The sequence below is a fragment of the Fukomys damarensis genome, unplaced genomic scaffold (assembly GCF_012274545.1).
Source record: "Fukomys damarensis isolate Sample0158 unplaced genomic scaffold, DMR_v1.0_HiC HiC_scaffold_23, whole genome shotgun sequence".
NCBI lineage: Eukaryota > Metazoa > Chordata > Mammalia > Rodentia > Bathyergidae > Fukomys > Fukomys damarensis.
This window is the reverse complement of record NW_022900935.1, coordinates 47,078,400-47,083,835: the sequence shown is the minus strand read 5'-3', so window position 1 is coordinate 47,083,835 and position 5,436 is coordinate 47,078,400. Positions and strand designations below refer to the sequence as shown.

The 5,436-nt window shown below is 47.1% G+C and overlaps 1 pseudogene; it reads left to right on the top strand.

Annotated features, from left to right (window-relative positions):
- Positions 1–9: 9 nt before the first annotated feature.
- On the top strand, positions 10–2,733 carry LOC104871518 (annotated as a pseudogene).
- Positions 2,734–5,436: the final 2,703 nt, after the last annotated feature.

Genomic DNA, 5,436 nt, shown 5'->3' with positions numbered 1-5,436 from the left:
TTTTTTTTTTTTTTTTTTTTTTGGTTTTTGTCTTTTTGTACCGGGGATCAAACTCAGGACCTTGTACTGCGTGGCAGGCAAGGTAAATCCCAGCCCAAGAAGTTGTTGATTTTGATGAAAAGCAACAAAGCAAATGAACGCTGGCAGATGGAGGAAGAACTGTGGTATGCACTCCTGTCCTGTAACTCCATGATGTCTGAGCTGTGCAACTGTCAGGACCTTGCCCAAATGCACGGGGAGAGAGATGTCCACCTTTGACAGCCCTGCCTGGGGGCAGAGGGGACGTAACATATGGCACAGCTGCGGTGAGCAGGTGTGTGAATCGGATCGTCTCGGCACAGAAATCCTCAACTGGGCCACCCAGAGTATTGAGCGGTCTCATCGGATCACCGCGGAGTCTGACCAGATGGGCTCAGAGCTCCTAGAAGAGCCAAGGGAGCAGCGAAACCAACTGAAATGTACGAAGAGCAGACTGGTAAACAAGTGAAAACGAGCAAAAGTCGAAAGATTCTCCATTCAGTGTCCAGAAAAGACAACCAGTGAGCTGCTACATTCTGTCTTCCACTTACTGGAGCTAGTCATCCTGGGAAGCCGGGCTTACAACAAGTTCTTTTACAAGCACCCTGTGGATGGATGACTGGGGTTAGACATGTGGCATGAGTGTGTTGCTGCTGTAGGCAGGCAGCTCAGGGATGCACTGTGTAGCCAGACTGCGAAGAGGGGGCCAAACAGAAAACCACATAAATATGAAGGAAGAGGGACACCACCAGTATGATATACCAAGGTAATGTTATTAGGATTTCAACAAAATAAAAATGAGCTGGAGATGTACAGAGGCCCTAGGTTCAATCCCCACTACCACTAAGACGTCACTCTCTTTGTGACTGTTTGTCCTCTAGTGCTGGGGATGAAGGACAGGTCCCCCTGGTGGCACAGGGTGATATCCCTGTCGGACTGGGCCCTGCAGAGTCCTCTCCCTGTGGGGGGTGCTGGGGATTGAACCCGAGGCCTCACCTATGTTAAGCAGGCTACACCCCCCAGCCCTTCCCCACTTTTAAATTGATTGCCTTTTGTTACTGAGTTGTGGAATGTCATAGTTTCTGGGCCCCGGTGTACTCATTCTTTTTAAACTTTCACGTGTGTGTCAAGACGACAGACTGCTGGGTTGACCACACCAGGGAAAGAGCCTGGCGTTTGAAGTCTGCCGGATGTGGTCTCAGCTTGTTTCTTGACTCCTGACATGCTCTGTACCCCTGGACTCTCCGTCACCTCATCTGTGGCGGGGGTTCACATCTCCTGATGACACAGGCAGGGTAGCACTGTTCAGTGCAACTGGAAACTTAGCCTCCAAAGCCCCACACTGATGGGAAAGATCCTTTCTTTAATTGGGAAGGTTTTCATTTGGGTGTTTTGTTTTGTTGGGGGTTTGGTTCTGTTTGATTCAGTTTGAGACCTTGCTATGCATCTCAGGCCAGCCTCAAATTCATAATCTTCCTGCCTCAGCCTCCCAGAGTGCTGGGATTACCTACAGGCATACACCACTTCATCTGGCTGATTGGGAAGGCTTTTATTTGCTGTTTTGAACCCTATTTCCTGCAGTTTGTGCAATTCAAGACCCAGAAGAAGAAAACAACCCCTTTCCCTGAGCCCAAGCAAGACTGGGCACTGGCTAGTTGTTCATTTATAATGGTTTCCCCACCGTCCTTTTAATGGAGGAAACCCAGGCTGTGATGGACAAAAGTGCCTTCCCCTTCCATGTAGCCAGTATGGCCCTGAAGCCCCATCTAAGCTTTTATCTCCACCCTAGTGCTTTCCTCCCTCACACACAGAAACTGACAGGTGGTAGCAGAGTGTCCCTGCTATCTGGGTGAAGAGGTGGCCTGGCTGGCTGGCCGATACCCAGAGCAGACCACACCGGGGCCACCCCACAAGTGCTAGTGCTCAGAGGAGCCCAGGCCTGCCCCTGACACTGGTTTTAGAGCCACCAAAATGAAAAAGCTGGTTCCATTGGATGGTGTTCCGCGCTCTGGTTTCCTAGACTGGAATCACTTTGCTTGCCTGCCTTCTTTTGGCCATCCCAGCAAGGGGCAGATAGGCAGCCATCCCTACCTCCGACTGTCTCTGTGGGGAGGTGGTGCTCTGCAGCCTGCGGGCTCCCGCTGGAAGTTCCTTCTGAAACCCAGCCCTCCCACCCGCAGAGGCCAGTCTGAGCTCCCTGGGCTTGAGGACAGACTGATGGTCCTCCCTCTGAGTTGAATCCCCAGTGCCACTGACTGGGTTCCTACTGTTAGGAATTTGGCAGGCAGGGCAGAGGATCCAGAGGGTCTGTGAGGTTGGTGGTGCCATGGTTGGGTACATGCTGGGCCTTCCTTCATCCACTGTGGCTTTAGTGCTCCAGTAAACGCCCGCTTTTTCCGTGTTCTGGATTGGAGACAGCACCCTCTGGTCAGGGCCTGGCCTGTCCCTGAGGCCCCTCACTTGGGCCCTTGCACCGCTGGTGGGAGTAGAAATGGACACTCAGTTTCCCATTCCAGCGTAATAAGACCTGAGGGGAGGAGATCTGAAAATGTAGCCTAGTGGTAGTGAGCCGGTGGTAGCGGTGAGGTGCACCTGTATTTCCAGGTCCCAAACCAAGGCACTAGGTGCTTTCTACCGTGCTCCTGCCACTCACGGCTCAGTCCTCTGAGGGGTTTATTTTCTAAACTAAACACTTTAGAACTTTTTTTTTTTGAAACAGGGTCTTGGTACATTGCCTAGATTGTCCTCAAATTTGAGATCTTCCTGCCTCAGCCTCCCTGGGGCATTGGACTTAAAGGCATGCATGTGCCACTACACCCAGCTATTTTCCTTTTTTAAAATAAAGCCAAGTGGCTGGGAATGTAGCTTGGTGGTACATTTGCTGAGCACATGTGAGGCCTGGGGTTCTACCCTGAGCACTGTAACAATAAATAATGACAAAGATTTTTAAGAAAACCAGGTGGATTATTATGCTGCTGACCATTCCTGAAATATCTACAAGTATATTTATAAAAAGTACTTAATAAATAGAATATTGATGGACCGGGAATGTGGCTCAGCGGCACAGCGCCTATTTGGCAAGCCTAATGCCCTGAATTCAATCCCCAGTACCCACCCCAAAGAAGCATATTGATGAAAATGTTGTTTTGGTGTTCGGTGCTGCAGGCCAAACCCAGGGCCCTATGAGTGCTTAATGTGCCCCTCCCACTATGCTACACCACTAGCTGAGATTTATGGGGGGGGCGGGTGTTCGTGAGGCCTTCACACTGAGCTATTCCCCAGCCCTTTAGTTTTTCAAAATTTTTATCAGTACATATTTGCCATACATAATGATCTCAGTCTTCATAGGGATCTGTACCTGTCCGCAACATGTTACTTTCCTTTTTTTTTTCTTCTTTTGTTTTTTGAGACAGGGTCTCACTGTGTAGTCCAGAGTGGCCTGGAACTTGTGGTGAAACAATGTGATGTGTAAATCTGTGTGTCTGATTTATTTCACTTAACATTATGGTCTTGAGATGCATCCATTTATCTAAGAATGACTCAAGCTTGTCCTTGATGGCAGAGTAGAACTCCACTGTACATAAATACTGTATTTTCTTTATCCATTCATCTGTTGATGGGCACATGAGCTGTTTCCAAGATGTAGCTATACTGAATTGAGCTGCTCTACATATGGGTGTGTATATATCGCTGTGGTATGATGCTTTTTACTCTTTCGGGAAGATGCCTAGAAGGCACAGCTGGGTCAAATGGAACCTCTAGTTTTAGTTTTTTTGAGGACTCGCCATACTGATTTCCACCGTAATTGTACCAATTTACACTCTTACCAGCAATGGAGAAGGGTTCTTTTCCCCACAGCCTAGACGGCATTTTTTTAAACCAGGGATTGAACTCAGGTCCTTGCACTTGCGAGGCAGGCGGCAGAACCACTGAGGTAAATCCCCGGCCCAGACAGCATTTGTTATTGATTTTTTTTTTTTTTTATACTGGGGATTGAACTCAGGACCTCAACATTTGCCAGGCAGGTGCGGTGCTGCTGAGCTAAATCCCCAGCCTCTATTTTTCTGTTTCAATCTTTGATTCATTTCTATTATAGTTTGGTGCATGGCCAGAGAGATGGGTGTCTAGGTTCAGTCTTCAGCATGTGGAAACCCAGTTTACCCAGCACCATTGTTTCTGTTTGTTTTTGTTTTTTGTTGCTGTTGAGACAGGGTCTCACTGTGTAGTTGAGGCTAACCTGGAACTATGTAGCCCAGGCTGGTCTCGAACTCACAGCAATCCTCCTGCCTTAGCCTCCCGAGTGCTGGGATTACAGGCATGCACCACCATGACAGGCTTCAGCACCACTTACTAAAGAGGCTATCTATCTTCCAGTTAAGGTGCTTGGCTCCTTTGTCAAAGATAAGGTGGCTGAGTGTGTTTGGAGTTGTTTCTACACATTTTTTTTTTTTTTTTTTTTTTTTTTTTTTTTTGTTGTTGTTGTTTGTTTTTTGTAACCCCCTGGGATAAAACTCAGGACTTTGCACTTGTGAGGCAGGCCACAGAACCACTGAGCTAAATCCCTGGCCCTTTTTTGGTTTTTTGAGACAGGGTCTATGTAGTTCAGTCTGGCCTTGAACTGTGTAATCTAAACTGGCCTCAAACTCTGGCAGTCCTCCTACCTCAGCCTCCTGAGTGCTAGGATTACAGGCATGTGTCACCACCCCTGGCTTGTTTCTGCATCTTCTGTTATGGTCTACTGATCCTTGGGTCTGGTTTTTTTAGTTTTTCTTTTTTTTTCTTCGCTTTTTGCAGTACTGAGGGGATCAAACATAGGACCTTGCACTTGCCAGGCAGGTGTGCCACTGAGCTACACCCCGGGCCCCTCAGGTCTGTTTCTTTGCCAGTACCATGCTGTTTTTATCATAGTAGCTTTGCAGTATCATTTCAAGTTGGGGATTGTGATGCCATCGGGTTTGCCCTTGTTATTTAAAACGTTTTTTTTTTTTTTTTTTTTTTGGTACCAGGGATCAAACTCGGGTCCTTATGCTTGCGAGGCAGGCGGCAGAACAACTAAGCTAAATCCCCAGCCCAGAACTGCTTTTTTTATTCTAGGTCTCTTCTGATTTCAAATGAATTTTTCCCCCATTGTGAGGTGTGCTATTGGTATTTTGATTGGGGTTACATTAAATCTGTATATCAGTTTTGGAAGTATGCCATCCTTTTGTTTTGTTTTGTTTTGTTGTAATATTGCCTCCCAGGCTGAGTTTAAACTTTCTTTTTTTTTTTTCTTTTTATTGAGGTTATTGGTACAATCTAGGTATACAATACAATTACATTCATCATTGGGATCCTGTACCTTTACATAATAGATCTTGATTCTTACTTTTTCCCCTTGTCCCTGCCCTCTTTTCACTCCCTCCTCCCCTCCCCATTTAC